The 9,462-nt window shown below is 39.7% G+C and overlaps 1 protein-coding gene across 1 annotated transcript in view; it reads left to right on the top strand.

The window, feature by feature from the left end:
* The first annotated feature begins 3,885 nt into the window (after positions 1 to 3,885).
* pkmyt1 (protein kinase, membrane associated tyrosine/threonine 1) overlaps positions 3,886 to 9,462 on the top strand; it is a 24,492-nt gene continuing 18,915 nt past the window's right edge. Inside the window, exon 1 of the mRNA XM_039765009.1 lies at positions 3,886 to 4,151. The gene's annotated coding sequence lies outside the window, so the exon portion shown is untranslated. The remainder of the gene's footprint in view (positions 4,152 to 9,462) is intronic.

Here is a 9,462-nt window from a genome sequence, read left to right as displayed (position 1 = left end):
AGGCGCATGCGCTTAACCACTCTATCCTTTCAGAGGGATGTTTGTGATTCTCCGAGCTGCGACACCTGGCTGTGAATTAGGAGAGAGTCAATAGACTTTTATTTCATGCCATTTTATCCAATTTATTGCTTTCCTTGCATTTGTAGAGTGAATGTTGTTTTTTTCATACCTGCTGTGCGATAATATTGATTAGTCTGTCTAAGAAGGGAAGAGTACATAAGTAGGGCGGACTTAAAAGAGTGCGGTGATAGGCAGTCAATGCGGGACAGCGCTGACCCCTCATTTTGAACACACACTATATATATATATATTTATTTAAATTCAATTCTTTATTTTAATAATAAAATGATACATACGAAATTGAACAAAATAAACATAAGTACCCATAATATTTTTAAATGTATGTAACAAAACAAATAATACGTTCAAAAATTAATTTTTATCTATGTTACAAACTATAAATACAAACATCAGCTGCATATTAAAATCATAAACATATAGTATATAAACAATTAATATGTGAGTAGATTCAGGAAATACAAAATATTCTATATTAAAATAATACAATAAATAACATTAAAAGTAAAGGAGGGACTCTTCAAATAGGATCATTTCAGGGCGTTATTAGAGTTCATAATTATTAAGGAATACTGAGAATTCTTAAAAAAACAAACTGATGATATTTAGAAATCTGCATTTGTGTTTAATGTATTTAGCTAAAATTAAAATATTGCTGATCAGAAAATTAACTTTCTTGTATTAAATGAACAAGCCAAGTGTAATTCTTTCTACCTGGGAAATATGTAGGATAATATTTTATTCTTAATATTTTGCTTAACTGCTTTACAGTGGAAGAATATATCATTTTTGAAGTTTTTATATCATTCAAATAAAAAGTCAATGCGGATAAACAGTTCTAATTTGGTGTGTTCGTAAGAAATATAATGATTTACCTCATGAGGAAGAAGTACATAATAAACAAGAACAAGTTATTATTTGAAATACAAAAATGTGTGCTTCAGTTTAAATGTTTAAATGTTCTTGAATGTTATAGAAATGTGTCATTTTTTACCTTCTGCTAGAGGTCCAAGGGGGCAAGAACCCCAGTAAAGACTCAAAAATCACATCATGTTCGTAATCACTGCCCATGAAGTCGTCCAAAATGATCCCCTGTGTGCTTATGTTTGAAATATGGAGTTTTCAGCCTTCTGGGAATGGCTCTTAGAGGGCTACGACCAGTTTCTTCCCACAATCCAAAGACATGCAGGTTAGGTGGATTGGCGATTCTGAATTGGCCCTAGTGTGTGCTTGGTGTGTGGGTGTGTTTGTGTGTGTCCTGCGGTGGGTTGACACCCTGCCCAGGATTGGTTCCTGCCTTGTGCCCTGTGTTGGCTGGGATTGGCTCCAGCAGACCCCCGTGACCCTGTATTCGGATTCAGCGGGTTAGAAAATGGATGGGTGGATGGATGGATGGGCTACGACCAGCACTAAAGAATCAAATCTCAATAATAGGACCATGTCAGTGATCAGCACCCTTGAAACGGCCTAAAACGACACTCCACATGTCTGTATTACAGATCCCCACTTTTTCAAAGTTTTGTGAAAAGGAGTAACTCTGACCCCTCATATCTCATTATGGGCTCGGTTCATGTGGCCTGCACAACTCCAAGTCCTTCTGATCTTTTTGCTGATCACACCTATTAGTTTACTCTTTATTACAACGATTATTAAAATCGTTTTAAAAAAGTGAGGGGTTTTCAGGTGTGGGGGGCAAAAATAAGGAGCAACCCCAAAAAGCTCAACATCTTGCATAACTGGGCATAAAGACGAGTCAAATGGGTTATCATATGTCGGGGTTTTCTCATACTGGTGACTCAGGAGGTGCCAGACCATAAACAAACAAAAATGATTTCAAAGCGTTCAGAAATACTTCTTTCAAACACAACAATTATTACAGTCTAAATTAAATGTCAACCTTAAAAAGTCATTCAAAGGACATGTATCTTTCAAAATGGTGACTGAACTCAGAGGCCCCTTGGCACCCCTGAAGTCCACCACTGGCTCTTTTGTCTCGCTGATGTTGAGTTGCAGGTTGTTGTCCTCCACAACCTCCCTGCACTCGGACTCGTCTCCGTGATTAATGCAACCTGTGACGGACAAGTCATCGGAAAATGTCTGTAGATGGCAAGCGCTGCTATTGTGCTGGAAGTCTGTTGTGTAGAGGGTGACGAGGAAGGGGGACAGGACAGCTGTCAGGGGCGCCAGTTCACCTGACCGGCAATGTCTTTGGACAGTGGGCAGAAACCTGCACAGACATGGGGAGAACATGCAAACTCCTGAATGGAATATGTCCAGGGCCGGATATTCCTCTAAGCTAACTAGGCTTCAGCCTAGGGCCTCAAGATCAAGAGGGGCCTTCATTCAAATTGTTAGCAATTTGAACAAACTTAAAAATGGGAGGTGAAAGGGCCTCATAAGTGGAATAGCCTCGGGCCTCTTTTCATCTAAATCCGGCCCTGAATATGTCTCAAATAATAATAGTAATCAAAACATGATCAGAAATGAAGGAGGTGTAATTTATTAGGTTTGTTCTGGTAGAAGAAAATAACATCCTTTAATGTGAAAAAATAAAATAAAATAACTCAATTTGTGGGCAGTCCAAGTAGACATTTCTAGACAGGAGAATGAAAAAAAAAGGCAGCGAACTTTTTCTGGATATGAATTACGAAAGATGCAAGTAATATCTATATCTAGAAACATTTAACTTCTAAGGACATTATCTGGGAACATTTTAGATTGGATTTCACATTAACTTTATTAAAAGAGGATAATTCTTAGCAATTAACTAAGCTTTCTGACAATTATAATGCCCTCCTCATAAACTATTCACTCTTAGATTTGATAAAGGGATATGCATCTGGATACATTTATTATTACATTTTAGTTCCAAAATATTTAGAATGTCCATAAGATAGATCTGGAATACTTAGGACAGTTGAATGATAATACTTGCAGAACATTAATACAGCACGTTCACTGGAATAGCATTTAACTAAAATTATTTTCAAAAAAGATACAGAGAATCCATATGTTGATATGAATTTGTAATGTAAAATATTGCCATCAATGTCAAATAGGTACAAAATAAAAATAACATTATTATTATTCCACGCAGCCACAATGAAGATATATTTCATGCAAAGATTTATTCCAGATAGTAAATTTATTTGGTGAAAAAAAATATAAAGAAAGACAGTAAAAAAACAGACTTTTTGCTACTTTAGCCAAAAAATCTCACAAAGAAAAAAGATTGACGAAAAATGAAAGAAGGATCGTATCTACAAAAGTACATCCATCCATCCATTTTCCAACCCGTTGAATCCGAACACAGGGTTACGGGGGTCTGCTGGAGCCAATCCCAGCCAACACAGGGCGCAAGGCAGGAACCAATCCCGGGCAGGGCGCCAACCCACCGCAGGACACACACACCCATCCACACACCAAGCACACACTAGGGACAATTTAGAATCTCCAACCCACCTAACCTGCATGTCTATAGGATATAATGGCTCTGTTTAAAGATCACGTATTGCTTTATTTGACAAAACCTTTTCCTATACAATACTCATCACCAATATGTAAAAGTGGAAAGAAGAATTGGGAGTTTCGTATTTTTAATCATCGGAATAAAAGAAGCTGGAATACTCTTAATATGCTTACGCATAGCTGGGCAAACTTTGTTCTTCAAGTACTGTGATGTTTTGCTTCGCGTCCTTCTTTAACTCCACCCTCTCTCTTTTGTTTTACCACGCCCTCCCCTCAAAGCGCTACCGTAAACTGAAGCTCTCTGCCGAAGACGTCAATAAGTGGGCGTGACTAATCGAGGCTGATGGAAGGGTCACAAAAGTTCGTTTTTTGGCGCGAGCTGCAGCCGCTCAGGAAGAGAGCAAGCGGCGGAGTTGTGTCAGTCGCGTTTGGAGTTTACAAAACAACAAGAAACATTTCTTTAGCCCGTTTTAGGCAATGGCTCGTGTTTGCCGACTCGACTCTTTCCTCATTTCGGTTTTCTGTTTAATCTGAAGAGCCGGAAGTATGCTGTAGTTATGTTTGCCTGGCAGATGCTGTAAATTCCATTTCTGGCTGCGGTAGAGGTAAGAAACTGAGTTCGTTCTTTTCTCCCGATTGATAACAACGCAGATTGCTATAAAAGGCAGTCGATTATAACTGCATGCTCGCATGGAGTGGCTTTTTAATTTTTTTGCGCATGCCATTATGTCACCTGAAAGTGTCGATTAAAGCCAACCGTAGAGTTGTGCAGGTTTAATCTTCCCGTGAATCTACGACGACGACGAGGAGGAAGAGGAGGAGGAGGAGGCGGCCCCTCCCCTCCATCTTGGTGCCTAGTCTTGTCGTATGTTTGAACTGGCTATTTTTAAGTGAAGCCTGACCAGGTGGCCATTGGGGTTTGACAGCTGCAGAGACGACTGCGACGTATACTCGGGCGACGATAGCACAAGCTGGAATTCATAAAAAAATGTTTTATCGGTGGATTGTTCGTAATTGTATTTTGGGTTGATCGCAGTTCTCTTCACCAGTGGCACCTTACCCGGTTATATCCGGGACGGGTGTTGGGATTGTGGGGCGCCCACTTTTAGTCCGAGGGGGGGCTGCTTAACAGGACTTGGGACGTTTGGCTCGATCGAACCCGTTCCATTGGTGGCCGCCGGTTTCAGATTCACACTGAAGTGGCGTGACTGGGTTTTCCATGGCTATGGAAACGCCTCTTAACCTCACGGTGGCGAGGGGTTATTAGCGCTGGTGGTATGGAGACCTGGGTGCAGTGTGACGTTTGCATGTTGTCTCCATGTGTGTAGGTTGTGGGTTTGCCCCCACAGTCCAAAGACATTCAGGTTAGGTGGACTGACGAAGCTAAATTGTCCCATGTATGTGTCTGTGTTGTCATTCTGGCATCCAGTCCAGGGAATGGGGACTTTTCCTACCTAACCCCTAATGCTTGCTGGGATAGGCTTTAGTTTCCCCTTGACCCTGCTCTGGATAAGCCGATTTGGAAAGACAGATATTTAAAAAGGTCAGTAACTCTTTGTCCATGCCAACTTACTAAAAATAGACCTACTATGTGGTTAGAAAGAGAGCAACATATACATTGAAAATAAAGTTTAATGGTTATTATCAGGATAAAAGTTAAAAAAAAAAAAAAAAGGTTAAAGACAGAACGTTTTGGTGGGGTAGCCTCCATCAGGTGTGCATCAGAAAAGGAAAGAGTAAGTAACGTGGTGAAAGAGAAGGAACAGATAAAGTTAGGGCAGATCAAAGGAGAAGAGCTATAGGAAAAAGCTGCCATTAGAGAAGACGGATAGAGACGTTTAAAAAGCTTGTTGGTCATTAGAGCCTGGAGAAATCTGTGAACACAGGCTGAGCGTGAGCTTAGATTCTTCTGTATGAAAAGGGTCTTTAAAGCCCTGTGAAAGAGGACAAAAGGAGAAATCAGCATGGCAGTGATCAAAGGATGTCAAGTGTCCTGCCGAATGCTCTGTAAGACCTCAGACATTCTGCCTGAAATTGTCAGCTAGCCGTCACCTATGTTGATGGCCGGACTCTACCTAGAAGAAATGCAGCAGATCAGATTTTTAGACTTGCAGGGGGCCCCTTCTTTGTTACTGAGTTTACCAGAGGAGCCACATACAAAGACATCACCAACAACACACTTGTATACACTCCGGTATCGCTTTGTTACAGATGCAAAAGCTGGCGTCGGTACCGACGACAAAATGTTAGTAACAATGCAGCACTGTCATAGACGCAAGACGAGGTCTCACCCTGGAATGGATGACAGTCGAGCACAGGATATGCTTTCACAGCAAACCAACTTATCGATGGCTATTGAGCGAGTGGCATTATTGAGAGGAATATTCTAAGTATCAATTAACAATATTATGGTTGAACAGTGCCTAACAATACAAGGCACTGGTGAAAAACCAACACTGGTGGCTAAGACGGGTACTGTCCAGGGTGTGGTGAAATTGCTAACTAACTGGAACAAATGAAAGGAGATGGGCTAAATGAGATCAAAAATGAAGTAAAAAAAAAAAAACTAAAACAGTTTTAAAAAGACATGAGGTTCTCGAGGCCTGGCAAACCCATCCATGTTCTTTTTATTTAACTAGAGGAAAATCTTTGCACGTTCATTAGAATGTTAAAGCTAATGGGTGCTGTACTGTATGTCGATCCAAATGGAGTTTCCAGAAGGACCACTTTGTGTCTTTTGGGGCCTGATAATGTATTTTGTGGGCGGAACATTGAGTAGAAACTGTAGCAATTGTCAAATTGGGGGCCATTTATGCAGTGAATTACACTGAGCTGCACCCGGAAATGTGCTTTACGAATTTGTTTGGCGTAAATTTACACTACAAAAAAAAAAAAAAAAGCCAGGAAAGAGTGGCAGGAAATTTTAACATATGCCTAGAGGCTATTCAGTCCAACAAGCTTGTTAGATTAAACAACGGATAAAAGACCCTCCTGCCCCCACTGTCTGAAGCTTTGTGGCATGAGGGCCAAACATATAACCCTGAGGGGAACAATATGTTTATTTTGGAGTGAGAGAAAGAAGGTTTCCCAATATTTTATTCAAGAGGAAGTGTAAAAATGGCCCGTGTTCTGTAATCTTGAGATGTGTGGGCTGCATTATTCTGGACAGACATGGTGATCTGTTTGCCATCTTAAGGTTTAAGGTTTCTTTATTTAGTCATGTTTTACTTAAGAAAACATGAAATTTGCCTTCTCAGTTGCATCTAATAACGGGCAGACTGAAATAAAACAAACAAATATACACAAGACAGGTTAAGGCAAGGCAATTAGATAATGCATATTTACATAAAAAAAGGTTACTGGAATATATTAAAACCTTAATCATTATCTCCGATATGTCTTATTGAAAAGTTGTATGGCACAAGGAAGAAAGGAATTTTTGGAGCGATTTGTGTGGGTTTTCAAAGCGACTCTCCTTCCTGATTTACTGAACTTTAGTTCTACATGTAATGGATGTCTGGTGTCCGTTGAGATGATTTCCAGTTTCTTTAACATTGCCCTCTGACACACGCTAGTCAAATCATCTACATCAGCCCTAATAACTTTAGCTACATACTTCGTAATCTGCTGGAGCTTTTTTGAGTTTTGGTTTGTCAGACTATTAAACCAGGCAATGAAACTGAAAGTGAAGATCACAGACTGCGATAAAAGGACAACATGAGGTCCTTTTTCTACTTTAAATAGTTTTGAGTTTATGAAGGAGAAATAAGCGCTGATTGCATTTAGAGAATATTTTTTTTGTATTGGTATTCCAGTTAAGATTGTTATCAAGGTTAGTTCCTAAGTATTTATATTCAGTCACTATTTCTACCTCCTCTCCCAGAACTACAATAAGTGAGCGTACAGATTTCTGTCTCTTAAAATTAAATATCAGTTCTTTGGTCTTTTTTTTTTTTTTAACATTCAGAGTGACAGAGTTTTTATTGCACCAGTTCACCATCCAGTCCACTTGATTTAGATAGTGGCTTTCATCCTCCCCAGATATGCTTGCTATGAGCCTGGTGTCATCAGCATACTTGATAATGGAGCAGTGGTCATTGTTCTGTCTCGGGTGACTTGTGTACAGAGTAAACAGTAATGGTGATAAGACGCCCCCCTGCGGACTTCCTGCGTTTGAATGAGTGACTATTGACAAAGTGTCCTGTACTTTAACTGTCTGTGAACGATTTAAAAGAAAGTCCTGAATCCATAGTGTAACAAATGGGTTTACATTCATACTGTTCAATTTCCCAATCAGTATATGAGGCTGTATGGTATTGAATGCTGAAGAAAAATCCAAAAATAGTGGTCTGACATATGAACCAGGCTGAACAAGAAATGTGTAGATTTGATGTAAGATCACAAGCAGTGCATCTTCCACACTTCTGTTTGCACAATAAGCAAATTGACTGTTGTCTTGAAAATACTTTAATAATAATAATACATTTTATGTATGTAGCGCCTTTCCCATGCTCAAGGCACTTCACAGAGTTTACGAAAGAACGGCAGGGTATACAGCAGGGGTGGGCAAAGTCAGTCCTGGAGGGCCGCAGTGGCGGCAGGTTTTTGCTCCAACTCAGTTGCTTCATTAGAAAGCAATCCTTGCCAATAATTAAACTGCATGGCTTGTTAGTGCTTTAACTCTGCCATTTCAGGCCATTCTCATATCCTAGATTTTTTTTTTTTCCTTTCTAAGGATATCATCCAAATGATTTGAAGTCTAAAATGGACTCGATCTTTCACTTTTTCCAAATATTTAATTAAACCAAGTAGTGCATGATAAATACACACCGGTGTAAATGGTAACAAGCTAAAAGGATAAATGCTGCTTTTTTTGTCATTTGCATCTTATTGCTAATAAGGAGCCATTAAAAACCAAGAAAACAGCTGCTTAAGACTAAAATAAGCAATAAGGGTTCAAAATCTTAATGACCGAGACAACTAAAATGAAGCAGAAGTGTTACTTGAGCAATAAAGTGCTTTTTATCAAGCAACTGGGTTGGAACAAAAACCTGCAGCCACTGCGGCCCTCCAGGAATGACGTTGCCCACCCCTGGTATACAGTATATAGCACTGTACTTAGTGCTGGGAGGTATACCGGTTTATACCGAAAACCGTTTTTTATTTTTATTATGATATGGATTTGTCTTATACTGCAGTACCGGTTTAAATAGCCTAAACAATGTTCGGAAAGTGGCGCAATGGGAAACTGTTTTAAATTGGGGGCTTTTTCACTGCTGCACCGCTAAACACGCATGCAACGGAGTACATGCGTTGGTGGAGGTATTGGGCGGTGAAAATGGACAGAGAACATTCATAAACTGAAGCTGTAGCAGGCAATATAGTTGAACTTGATGACACAGAAGACCTTTTGCTGAAAAAAGGAACCGTGTCTGTTGTCTGGAGATACTTTGGTTTTAAAAGGTCGGAATGTGGACCAAACAACTATTCACTGCAAATGCTGTCGAGCTTAAGTTGTCAACACAAGCAATTTGCTGCACCACCTTAGGCGCAAACATGCTTTGGAGTACCATGAATGTATGGAACTAAGATTGGCACCTTTCACGTCCTCAGGTAAAACTGAAAAAGCGAGAGGACACTCGAGTCAGACGTCACTTGTAGACGCGCTTGCTGGAGGTACTGCCTACGATAAAAAGTGCAAGCGGTGGATCGAGATAACCAACGCCATTACAGTTCAGATAGCTAACGTTTGTTAACATTAACAGGAAGTGGAGTTGGTTTACAAAACATATTTACTATTTATTCCTTTTCTAAGACCTGTTCAGTGCAATACAACTTTTGACAAACACCTCTGGATATTTTACTAAAGCTAATTGCCTCTTTGCATGGTTGAAAATATGTTGTCAAAATTATAGT

This window comes from Polypterus senegalus, chromosome 10 (genome assembly GCF_016835505.1).
Source record: "Polypterus senegalus isolate Bchr_013 chromosome 10, ASM1683550v1, whole genome shotgun sequence".
NCBI lineage: Eukaryota > Metazoa > Chordata > Cladistia > Polypteriformes > Polypteridae > Polypterus > Polypterus senegalus.
Note: the sequence above shows the minus strand (reverse complement) of the source record. Positions and strands in the feature narration are given on the sequence as shown.